Source organism: Apodemus sylvaticus, chromosome 2 (assembly GCF_947179515.1).
Source record: "Apodemus sylvaticus chromosome 2, mApoSyl1.1, whole genome shotgun sequence".
NCBI lineage: Eukaryota > Metazoa > Chordata > Mammalia > Rodentia > Muridae > Apodemus > Apodemus sylvaticus.
In genome coordinates, this window is record NC_067473.1 from 124246958 (window position 1) to 124260450 (window position 13493).

Sequence of the window (13493 nt, forward strand, 5' to 3'; positions counted from 1 at the left end):
GGATTGCAAATTAAAACAGCCCTGAGATTTCATCTCGCCCCAGTCAGAAGGGCTAAGATCAAGGAAATGGCTGACAGCAAGTGCTGGTTAGGATGTGGAGACAAGGAAATCACATTCCCTGCTGGTGTAATTGAAGACTGCTGTAGCCACTATGGAAATCAGTGCAGGGGATTATCAAAAAGCTAAAAACAGGCCTACTATATGACCCGGCTATACCACTCCTTGACATATACCCAAAGGACTCAGCAACCTACTCCATAGATATGTGTTCGGCCTTGGTTATTTCCTTTTTATTCACAACAACCTAAATGTCCTTTATCTGGTGAATAGTTAATGAAAATGTGCTGCACATACATAATGGGCATGGGTATGGGGTGGGGGTGGGGATACCCATTCTAGATAAATGGATAGTAAAACATAGATGCGCTATGGAGGTAGGAGAATAAAAATAGGGGCATCTCTCTCAGGGGGAGGGGTGGTAATTCAGAAGGAAGGGAAAGAAAGAGATGAAGAACATCAGAGACATTTGGAAAACCATAGAGAAATGTTCATTATTTTACATGCTCACATAAGAAATGTGTATGTGTGTGTGCATGTGTGTGTTTAGTTTTAATAAAGTTATAGCACTTGGGGTGATAACACTTCACCCAGAAGGTATGAACTATAGAACCAAAACCCAAGTGCCAGGCATGGGAAATCTCCCTTTGACTTTTTGGTTAGAGGAGATTAAGAGACTCCCAAAACAATATAGGGTAGTGCTTTCACCCTTGGTTGCCTTCCAGAACTCGAAGGCAAGACTCTGTTGCTAAAGATACCACACACCTTGGGCACAGGCCTTTGAGGAATTGAGCTGGAATTGAGCTAAAAGCCTCCTCCTTGAGGGCCTGCTACCATAGCATTGAAAGGTGTGTGCAAGCCTCCATAGGAGAAAGGCAACGATAGTTCTATGTAGCTGTAAAGTCTATGGGCTACAATGACTAGCCTGGAAAAATAGCCCCAAGAGTACAATGGTGGCCCCTATGTCTTTGGTAAACTACTAGCTATCTAATTAAACGCAAATCCCACTCAGTTGGAGGGAATGGATGCCTTCTACTGTAACCCCAGCCAATTATTCATAGCTAGAGAGGTCCTAGAACCTAGAAGACAACTTACCACAACCATTTTCCTAAATCAGTATAGTTTCTAACTATGTGTTTCTTTGTTTTGTGTATTTAGTTTTGTTTTTAATGTTTTGGTTTGTTATGAGACAGGGTTTCTTTGTGTAGCCCTGGCTGTCCTGGATCTCGTTCTTAGAGATCAGGCTGGCCTCTCACTCAGAGATACTCTCTTGCCTCTGCCTCAGGTGCTGGGATTAAAGGCATGTACCACTACAACCCAGCTACTATATTCTAAATAATTATCCTTATATTTTCAGATAAGTGTATGCTTTACCCCCAACAAAGAGGTTCCTTTTTGTAGTAAGGGAGACTGCTATACAGCCTGTCAAACCTGCAGAAAATAAGTGACTCTAGGATTTCCCTCTAGACTTGCTGAAGAACACTCTAGAATCTAGATTCTTAGCACAGAATTCCATCTTTCTTCTCAATATGTCTTTTTAAAAAAAAAAAAACACAAACTTTTTCTTGACTCTCAGTAAGTTTCATATCATGCACCCCAATCCCACTCATCTTCCCCTCGTCTCATACCTATCCTCCACCCTTACAATCCCTTCCGACAGAGAAAAAGAAAATTGTTGTGGAAGCTGTAGTGTGTCATAGTGTGTCTACAATACACCCTTTCGCCCACACTTCTTTGTTTGCAAACGTTCATTGCAAATGACTTGTTAGTCTGGTATGAGGCCTCTGGCTTCTGCTACTCTATCAACACTGGAACCTCACTGGAACTCCTCTCAGATATCTTGTCATTCCTGTGTCATGAAGATCCTATAGTTTTGGATCTATAGGACCCACACCTTAATGCACTCCTACAGTTCATCGATGGGGTAGATGTAGGGATGGATCAATTCAAAGTCCTGGATCAGGGCCTGATTGGTATCTGAGCTGGTCAGTCTGCTGGCTCTCCAACTCTCATGCCCTCCCGGAAGGCTCACCCAAAGTCCCTGAAACCACAGTCAGCTCTACTGGGCTGCCTGCCCAGGCAAGGCATAGGGCCCCCTCTCTTCTGTGTTGTACCTGTTGAGGGACAGGCTCCTGTCCCTCAGTTATCCCACTCTCTTGACCCCAGGGCCAGCTCTCCTGCCTGCCACAGGTGATGAGGGATGAGGGAGGAGAAGAAGGCATCTTTCCCTTGCCTACACTGCCACATTATCGAAAAGTTTTGGGGCCAGCTTCCCCATGCTCTATGGTGCTGCCCAGGTGAGGTGCAGGGCCTGCAGCTTCGGCTCTCCTGGCCCCTTTGGAAGGCCTGTTCTCTCACCTGCTTCATGGGGAGAGGGCAAAAGGGAGGAGAGGGCAAAAGAGAGGAGAGGGGCTCTCTCTCTAATGCTACCACACAGCAGACGAGAGGTGGGCCAGCTCTCCTCTGTTCCCGCCCTCACAGCCAGTTTTCAGCTTCACTGGGGCTCTGCTGTGCTACCCAGGCAAGGTGCAGAGCCCACTCTCCCAAGGGCTGCAGCTGATGACCAGCTCTCTTGCTCTCATGCCCCTAGGGCCAACTCTCCCAGGATGCCCAGGTGAGAGGTAGAGCCAGCTCTGAACAGATCTCAGAAATCAACATGCCCTCAGGTGGCAGCCCAGGCCAGCTAGGTCCCCCTGGCCTTTGGTGGTGACATGGCTGCTGCAGGGCCATGGACCCAGATATGGCCCCGGTGGCAGCAGAGGCCAGCACCCCACCATGGTCCCAGGTAGCGTCACCAGCTACTCACTTCAGCTCGCTCCTCACTACCGTTGAGGGTTGTCTGTCATGGGTTCATTCCCTACCCGTTCCCCAGAGCATGGTTCCAGGCGAGGTTCTTCTAGTCTCTAGCTTGTTCCCTGCCCAGGGAATATATTAGGGCTCATGGGCTCATGTGGCACTGGATTGTCTCTGGCTCTTTTTTTTTTTTTTCTTTCTTTTTTTCTTTTTCAGAGAGTGTTAGGCCAGAATGCAGGTTCAGAGGTCACAGGTCAGAACACTGAGTGTAGACATAACCTCTCTCCTTTCTGCCACCTACTGACACACATGAGACACAGCAGCCATACCTGCAATGCCTCTAAGGCCAGAGTCTCACTCATTTCAATACATTTTTTCCTAGGGAAAAAAAATTAATTTTACATAAATCCTAAGATTGGTCAGCATCAATTACACATAATTATCCTTTCAGTATTTAATTCAGAAGTCTATATTTAATAAAAATTCTTCTTATTCTTTTTATTGTTAAAATTAATTTGTGTGTGTGTGTGTGTGTGTGTGTGTGTGTGTGTGTGTGTGACATGTATGGTGACTAGAGATCAACTTTCTACTTATGGCATGGTCTCTTAACCTTAGAACGTCAGTTCCAGCTGGTCCACAAACTCCCAGGGAGTCTTTTGCCTCAGCCTTCCATTTTCCTTTGAGTGTGCTGAGATTACAGATGCAAGCTACAGCATCCAGCTTTACTTGTGTTCTCTGTACGCCAACACAGCCATCATACTTCCTTAGCAAGCCCTTTATCCCTTGAGACCTCTTCCTAGCCTCATCAATAGCATTCTCTGCACTTTTCCCCTTGTTTCTTAGTCATGTGAAAGGGTTGTTCTCTTGTCCACTTAACTTATCTTTTCAAGCAAGAGGAACTAGCTTTTCTTTACCATCTGATACGTTTTCTATTAAGGTTTAGTGTTCATCAGACTTGTTTTCCTGCTATTTTTCTGGTCAAATAGATTCTTGGACTTACTACTTTTCCATTTGGAGCATATATACAGTTAAGAACACAAAGCACGTTTCTGTCTTAGTGCATCATATGCTCTGATTAAATATAAGAGTGAACTTTAGTTGTCCTCCAATTTCTAACTTCATCTTCTTTTTGTTAAAAAATAATCCATAGTTTGGTTGAACATGTGAATCCCAATACAATATAGTAGTTCTCAGCATCTCTTGTCCTTACTATGGTCTAATGTTGAGAATCCAGTTACCATCAATACCAGGAGCTTTGTACCAGGACTTTATGAAGACTGATTCCCTTTGTAGGTAGTAATGTGATATTGAAACAGCAGAGTGGTGATCCAGATGCGGATTCAATGCTGAGATGAGCTGCCAAGCCAGCAATGGATGGATACTGGTGGATCTCATCACTCCAGCAAAAGAGCCTAGGCGTTAGAGATATCATTGAGAGCCACTTTTCAGCAAGTTTTAGAGAAAGCTTTGGGAAGGTCAAGGAAAAGTAGATACTGGAAAACTATTGATATTATCTTCTACAGCTAGGTACTAGCACCAAAGGATGCCACAATGTGACCTTGAGTAACACAGATATGCGAACAAGTCATACATGCTCCTTTTAGTTTTTGTCCTCCAAGGGAATGAGCCTGTCCACTCTCCCATCCCCTCCTGGCCATGGAAGGTGACATGGTAGAAGACAGAAGTTATTCTTACCTATGTGATAAAAGAAACACATCAAAGGTGGCAGGAAAACAAGCTAAATTACTCTGAGAAAGACTTCTTGGTTAGAATCTTCTTAAAGAACTTCCCTTGACCATCCCCAGCTGAGAAACATGGACTTCTTGAAATGTAGGGGACAGTTTTCATAGAATTCTTGCCAAAAGATGTTTAGAAAACACAAGCTATAGTGAGAGATGTGTGGGTAACTGTGCTTGCCTATACGGTTTTAGAAAGTGTTTTATTATAGGAGTTTAAGAGGGTGCTTGTAATATTTTATCTTACTTTCACAAAAGCAGTGTTGCTAGAGAAACAATACAGATTTGAAAAACTTGGAAATATCAAAACAGAAGATTTTCAAGATTGGCAGCAGCTACATCAAAGTCTATTTGACAAATTGTGGTTGTACAAGAGGAAGCAGCTCTAAGGATTTGTTCTGATGAGGGCTTCAGAAGAGGTCTGGGGGTACTGACAGCATGCCACAGCCTTTACAAGCTCCCCTGTACCCAGAGACATCCTGTCTGGCTCTTCCTGGCTTGGAAGCCTTAAGGAAGACTTAAGGAAGCCTTTGTGTCTATAACCCTGGAAGATATTCCGAAGTTTTAATGATATTGTAACTACAAAGTGCTTCTGTGCAGCAGACACATTGTAAGTATCCAATTAGTGCTGGCTTTTATTTCTAGTACTTTCCAACACTTGCATCATTCTAGAACCTTCCCTTTGCCATTTCTCTCAAGTTACATAGCTTCCCTCATTTGATTATTTCTCAGCATAGAAAAGAGTGACCTGAATTCTTGCCCCTGAATTCTTGCCCCTGAATTCTAACATAGTCAGAAGTTCCCTTAAGTTCAAGAATCCAATTTCTATTTTTTTTCTTAAACATGAATCAATGTTTTTCTGAGTTTAAGGTTCATAATTCCATAAAACAGGTTTATGGTTAATGACAAGAACCTGTGCTGTGACAGTTGTTGTTTTTAATGTCTGTTTCTATGGCAAACTGCGTCAAATGATGACATATTCACACAAATATCCTGATGTCATTGAGAAGGCAAGGGACATCTTTGCTTATTAATTCTTGAAGCCAAGTGCCTTGTGCACCTCTCAATCACTACGAGACCAGGGTGGCTATTATTCCTGCCGCATCCCCTTAGCACTGCTCTCGTCTGCAGGGTTAGAATTTGCATACTTCTGCTTAATTCTTATGCACAGCTGTGGAGATACTTCACCTTTCATCTTGGTTTACACCATTCATCTGGAATTTCTTAAAACCAAACTATTCATAATAATGGTCTTGACAGAACTTCAGGGGGTGGGTATGTTTGAGTTCAACATTTTAGCAGCACCCTTCACTTAAATAAAAAACATTTCAGAGCTCTGGAAGACGTGAGCACTTCTGACTGAAACATATAATATCATCCACATGGACTAATGATTGCAGAACACATTTTTTATTGCATTATAAATCTGCCAGAAACAACAACCAAAGTTCATCAATATTTTCCTTACTTTTTGTTGGTTAAAAAAATAAACATTGTTTTTGCCTCTCTTGTCTCCCAAATAAAACCAGAGTATTCAATGTTGTCATAAATGTTTTCTGTCAGTGATGTTTTTCAGATAGGTTGTTGAAAGTTGTGGGTTAAATAAGAGGAAATCACAAAACAACACAAGGCATCTTCAGGGATCACGATTGGCTGATATAACAAGGAAATGACTATGGAATATAGAATATAGTAATAAATCACTTATTACAAAATGACTTTATACTGAAATCAAAAGAGGTCTGTCCATAGCCCTTTTTGAAATGGAGAAAGGGTAGTGTAATAACAGTTCCAGGTGCTGCGATATTCCTAACCTTGGCTTTGCTTATAACATCATACATTTTCTTTAGCAAAGCTCTCAATGTCTTAGTACACGAGCATCCTGATTGTAAGTGTCAGAATCTTATCCAAATGGCAAATAGAATACTGGTGATGGAAAAGGTCCACTTGCTATGTAGCACAAGAAAAATGTCCAGCACTTCAGGTGTTTTTGTTCAATAGTAACTAGATCCAAGGTCTTAAGTGGCATCACCGTATGCCCATTTTCATATCACTCAAGAGTGGTCCGTACTATTCTTTGTTAGGCTTGCTATGTCCTGAAGAAGGAAAATCATAGCACAACCAGTTGATGTTTAGGAGAAGTCCATCTGCACAAATCTGGGAAGGAATTTCATGACTGGGCTAGCTATGGTGGGAAAGTTCATTGTAAATGCGGGTGAATTCCTCAGAGTAGGATCCCTGTGTGAATGAAGAGAGAGAGGCAGCAGAGCCCCAGTATTCATCTCTCTCTCTGCTTCCTGACTGTGGATCACTGTCCCCAATAGTCCCACCTTCCCACCTGTGATAAACTATATCCCCCAAACTGTAAGTCAAGGCAAATCTGTCTTCCCCTAACTCACTTTCATCATATATTTGATCCCAGCAATGAAAAAAATAACTAATATAGTTTCCAAAGATGCACACCTGATGACTCTAAGGTTTTAGTCAGTCAACTGAAAGAACAGTACAAAAATATTTCCATTAAGGGTATAAGATTTGATACAGCGGGAGAAAAACACAAATGAGTTCTGGTAAAATAGAGAGATATTCATTCATTATCCAGCTGTTTTCTCCTATGGAAAGCTTATCTCTGCCCTCCCTTCCTCTCTTCTTCTTAGGCTGCATTGTTGACACAGTGGTGGGCCATCTTGGATATCACCAACTATGGGAACAATCTTAGGATGACAAAGTCACAAGACAGAAGGAGCCTGGGTCCTCTATAACCTGTCTGAGCTTCCAGTTTGATAGAAAAATTAAAATTACCTTGCTTAGCCACAGTTTGGGGGAGTTTCTTATTCTAGTTAATCTCCATATTAACAAAATTACCATTTTTTTTGTCAACAGAGTTCAATCATAGAAAATATAATTTATCAACAGTTTGGAACTATAACCTAAAATAAGCATTATATTTGTTCCCAGCCTATGAATGGATGAACACTGAAGCGATCCCGTGCCTTAGCAATGAAACTCCACTAGTAGAAATGTCAGCTAGAGTTCCCCACTGGTCTTACCAAACCTTCGCCAGACTGCACTCGAGTCTAAGGTGCTTCTATCAGTCTTTCCATTCCTCTCCCTCTGGTCAGATTTCTTTCATGCTTAAAGCCCCCCCCCCCCCCAGATCTGCTCTCTGTGCCTCTTTTCTGTCACAGGTGCTTTCTTTAATCACAAGTCTGTCATCTTTCCTAATCTATTTAATCCATCAATCAATCTATCTATCTATCTATCTATCTATCTATCTATCTATCTATTTATCTATCTATCTAACTTTTCTTAAAAGTGAAGAAAATGAAGTATTCTTGTAAGGCAAGGAAAGATGACAACCATCTTATCTGGTAGTAAATCTATCCTATGGATAGATTTTCTAAATCTCTAAGACAGCTTCCCATGAAGTCCAGGAAGAAGATGTGGCCATATTGTTCTTTGCTTTCTCCAAATTATTTCTTGGTTATTTTAAAACCATCTTTTGTCTCTTGGAAGTTAGAAAGAAAATAAAGTTTACTCTCAAGATTTGGAAAACTACATTTTACTGAAACTTCAGACAAATAGATGCCAAGTAAATGTCTCTCGTTTATCTAAACAATATGGATAGAGTATGCTTGAAGTCTTAGCAAAAGAAGAAGATGAAGTATTCTTGTTTGAAGATGGTGGGTGAATATATAAAAGACTTAGACTCCACCAGAAAAATCGTATAGTTAATAAACTCATTCACCACATAGCACACACAAAAATCAGCATTCTGATTTTTCATACTTATTCACTAGTGCTGAGTGAAAACTTGTGCACCCTTATGGAATTCAGTGTAGGGGTTCCTCAAAAAAAACTATAAATGTATCTATTGTATAATAAAGCTATAGCATTTTTGAGTACATATTCAAAGGACTCGATATCCTACTACAGAGATATTTGCTCATCCATGTTCATTGCTCTTCATAATAGCCAGGAAATGAAACAGCCTCGGATAGCCATCAACCGATGATGGAAATGAAAATATGGTACATTTATACCATGGAATGCTATCCAACTGTTAAGAAAAATGAATTTTGTAGGTAATTGGATGAAGCTGGAGACAATCGTCCTGTATAAGATTAGGGGGTAAATGGAGGTGATTAATAGAAAGGGAAATAGGATGGGGAATGGGAGATCAGGGTAGAGGAGAGAGTAGGTGGATGGTAACCAACATTAAAGACCCTTTGCAAACATTATATGGAAGCCTATTACTGTATTAACTTCCTAATATATGCACATATGCACATAAAATAGAGTCTAAATGGAGTTACATTGAACAGGTAAACATGTTCCTACTAAACTGGCAAATAAAAAGCCACTGCTAGGAATGGATGTCTTCCTTGGGAGTTACTGACCAATGGTGTTCCACAAAAATTAAATTATAGGATATGGCCATTGCTCCTTATTGCCCTCCAGAAATTGACACTGAGACTTTATTACTGAAGTTACCACATTCTTGAATCATAGAATATTGAGATATCAAGTTGGTTCTGACCTAGAAGCTTCATCTCTCCTGACTAGCTTTCATAACGCTGGGAACTGCTATGCACACTACAAGGGAGGAACATAGTTATGTATCGATGGAACATAGAACTGTATCGATGATACAGTTGTGAATGCTGTAAGCTAAAATAATGACCTACCTGACAAGGTCAGCCCATTTGTACCATAGTGATACAAATGTAGAGATAATAAAGTATTTTCTGGTCCTTTTGAAACATGCTTTTATAAGATGAAAACCATACTTGTTACTGTTATCAAGGTCAATAAGTTATGTATAGAGATAGGTTCTAGACTTTAGAAGAGACCCTACTACTAATCTTGTGGTAAATAGAAGTGATATTAAACATACTCCTAATGGCTCATTGTTATACCCATATATTAAAAAGCTACCTCCCAACTCTCATCAGAGATGCTTCTTATTATAGTAAATGGAGCGTAACACTGAGATCCACAATGTTCAGGGGGTAGAGCATAAGAGACTGCAGAGTTCTCAGCCCTAAATGAAAAATCTATATCAAAATCTGCCTTTCCTAAGCTCAGAGATCATCATGGAAAAGAGAACAGAAATGTCACAAGAGCTATAGGCTGTGGATAACTACAGAGAAAGTGTTTTCTGGACACTAGCAGTAGCACACACAAACTCACAATAGTTGTGACAGCATGCACAAAATCTATGAAAGATAAAGCCAGACATAATCCCAACACAGAGAGGGGAGGGGAGCACCAAGTGCCCACCCCTACCTAAGGAGCTTTGTATAGCAATGTATATGTGTGTGTATGATATATGTGTGTGTGTGTGTGTGTGTGTGTGTGTGTATTTGCTGGTAGCTGCTATGCACACTACATATATACATATATATGCATGCACACATATATGTGTATCTATATTTTAGTGGGTAAAGAATGAGAGGTAAAAGTGCAAGGAGTTGAAGGAGAGGGATGAAAATGATCAAAACGCATTGCATGAACTTCTTAAATAACTAATAGGAATACTCTTTTAATAAAGAAAGTGAATAAAATCCACAGAATTATTGGAAAATAATTGTATTTGATTGAGGTTAGAATCTGGGATATTAGAAACAGTCTCTTCCAGTGTAACCTTTAGGAGACAACCTGATGGTTAAAAACAAGAAAAATTTTAAATAGACATTTGGGCAGAGAAGACAAATGCATGGCCAAAGGCTGATAAGTATATGGAAAGATGGCCAACATTGTTAGCCATCACAGAATTCAGGTAAGACACCAGTGAGAGAGGATTCAGATCCACTAAAGTGAGTACAGTCAAAGGACTGATCCTAAGCAGTGTCTGCAAGGATACAGAGAAACTGGAAGTCACATGCACACTATTGATGGGAATGTACGATTTCCTAACAGTTTGGAAAATAGTCTGGCAATGAATATAAAGAATAAACTGGATGGGGAGGTGGCTCAGTGGGTAAGAGTGCTTGCTGTGCAAGCATGAGGGCCTGAGTTCAAGTTCCCAACCCTATGCAAAAAGCAAGGGGTGGTCATACACTCCTATAACCCCAGTGCTGGGTGTGGAAGAATAGAAGTAGGATGGTTCCTAAGGCTTATTGGCTACCTTTATAGCTCCAGGCTCAGTAAGAGACCTTGTTTCAAAAGAATAAGGTAGAGAGAGTGATAAAGAAGACACTAGCTGTCCTCTTCTGACCTCTGCAAGTACACACACACAGACAGGTATATGCACCACACACATATTAACCATACTTATACATACAAAATACACATACATGTACATGTACACATACACGCATACACACAATTTAAATTTTTTGAATAATTAAACATAGATTCCCCATATGACTTACAAATTCCCTTACTGGTTACACACTCAAGAAGGATGAAAATGCATGTCAAAAAGAATCAAACACTGAAACATGTTTTGACATGGAGGAACATTTGGAACCGGATGTTAAGTGAAAATAGCCAGTCACAAAGGCTGTGCGTGTATGATTTAGCGAATATGAAATGTCCTCTATAGCTAAGTGCACACAACAGAAAGGAGACTGATGGCTGCCTGGGATGCTTCTTCAGGGGTGAACAAAGTGTTAGGAAATTAGATAGACGAGTGAGTTGTGAAACTTTGTAAATGAAAGACGAAGATCAAACCTTACACTTTGAAAGGGCAGATAGTACAGTAAGTGAGTGTCTCGACTTTTGAGTCCTCGCACTTGCCAGTGGCTCTCAACCTTCGGTGCTCCTATCAGCATCCTAATAAATGAACTAGAGCAAGCTCTCCACTTCACCTTAGCACAGGATACCCTGAGACACTGATACTGCTGGAATAAAAGTTATTTATGAAAAAAACAAGTCTTGAGCCTTTCTCATCAAACACAGAGGAAAGTTTGGAAGAAATTGAACTTACAAGTACCTCTTTACTCTTTTTTGTAATTTTTTTCTCATATAAGCATCTCCACTCTCCACATCCACATGACATATCTCCCTTCTTAATTGCAGGCTGCATCTAGACACAGACAATAGATGCTAATCAGTGATAATTGATCCTTCAAGCTTTAGCGTCTATCCCTTTGTGCTTGATCCCTCCTCATACTATGAGCTCATCATGTCTTGGAAGTTTCCAGTGAATCTGAGGCATTTGATAAGTGGCCAGCATGGACAGAAACTTGTTTCAAGCCATTGTTCTGGAGCCATTTGCACTATAGGTAAAAATGGCCAATAGTCTGAGAGTTGAGAAAGCCATGTAGGCACCAGACACTCACTGTCTCTTTCATATGTCTCTCTCTTAATTAAGTCTTAGCAGAACCAAAAAGTGCCACTGTCATTAAAAAGCAAACAAACTCACTCAATCCCAAACCCAATTCCTTGATCCTCACAGCTTTAATCCTACAGAGGTTCTCAAATTAACTGTATTTACCACATACAAATTAACAAACAATTTAATGGTAACCAACTGTGTTAGGAAAAAAGTCTAATGTTATTCTTTATTGTATATTAAAGGTGAAACTCTATTCTCAGAAAACTCCCTCTCCTACTGAAATCCTTTCTATCTGGAAATATACTACCCTTCTTGGGCAAGCCTGTTCTAGGAAGAGGAGCCTTTTGGTATGCAAGTCAACTACACTACAACTAATTTCTACCAGATCTGTTCTCCCAGGAGATAGTATTCTTCTGCTTGGCTGTACCAGGCAAGAAACAGTCCTGAGACTAATTGTCTCTATAGCTTAGAACCAGCCAAGCTATCCAAACTAATTCTAAGTCCTTCATTCCTACACTGCTTCATCATGGGTTATGGAATGCTGTCCTCCAGCCATGACCATGCCTCGGAACAGCCCTGATTACCAGCAGGAGAACATCAAGATCTGCTGATGTTCCCTCAGGCCTCCTGCACCTCTCTCTCAGACTGGTGGAATTCTGTCCCAGTTGCACATGGCTTGGGAAAGTACTAGAGTACATAGAGGGAGAAGGTTAACTAAGGTGGGCAACCCCATCTGTACAGCTATGTGGAAGTAGTCTTAAGACTTTGAGATCTACATTATTCCGCAATGACCCTTCCCCCCCCCGCCCCCCCACCCCCCCCCCGCCTTGTTCTACAAACCAGTTTCAGGCACATTCAACAGCTGTGTGAGGCCATTGGTTTTGTGAAGGCTCTGTTCCCCAGAATGCAAGTCAAGAAATTGGGGGGAAGGGGTGAGCAGAAGAATGGGGGATGGGATAGGGAGTTTTCGGTGGGGTAATGTGGAAAGGGGTTAACATTTGAAATGTAAATAAAGCAAATAAAAATAAATAAACAAAAAATAAAAATATCAATTTATAAACCAAAAAAAAAAAAGCAAAACCAAAAAACTAAAAAACCAAAAACATCTGTGTGTTACTGGGGCTTTGAGGAGAGTGCCATTTGGGAGAAAAAGACAGACAGAAATGATGGGGATTCCAGTTGCTAATAAGCAAAGAAAGAAAATCCTTGAAAGAAAGGAGGAAACCACACAGGACAGAATAGAAGAGGAAGCCCCATTCCTTGGTAGAGAATGGGACTTACATGCAGAAAAAGTGAATATAGCATTTACTTCCAATTTTCCACCAAGTCAAGCTTCCTGGCTTTATTTTCCATTTCAAAAGCCCTTGTTCTACAAAACAAAAATTTAGGAGTGAAAATACTCCATTATTTCCCCTTCAACAAACCTTCCCTTCATACCTGAGTAGGAACATAAACAGAACTTTGTCTCTCCCCAGCAGTATTACATTAGCCATGGAAACACGCCCACATAAAAGAATTATTAATCCTCAAAAAAGCCAAGGCAGCATTTAATGAAATCCGAAATGTATTTTCACAGATGGCTGTGCTATGGTGTGTTTGATTGGAAAAATATTAAACAAAGA

The 13493-nt window shown here is 40.7% G+C and overlaps 1 non-coding gene across 1 annotated transcript; it reads right to left on the reverse strand.

Annotated features, from left to right (window-relative positions):
* Window positions 1-3068: 3068 nt before the first annotated feature.
* Window positions 3069-3201, reverse strand: LOC127679551 (small nucleolar RNA SNORA17). The gene has a single exon (XR_007976850.1). It is a non-coding gene; the product is annotated as a small nucleolar RNA SNORA17 (small nucleolar RNA).
* Between the last annotated feature and the right edge of the window lie 10292 nt (window positions 3202-13493).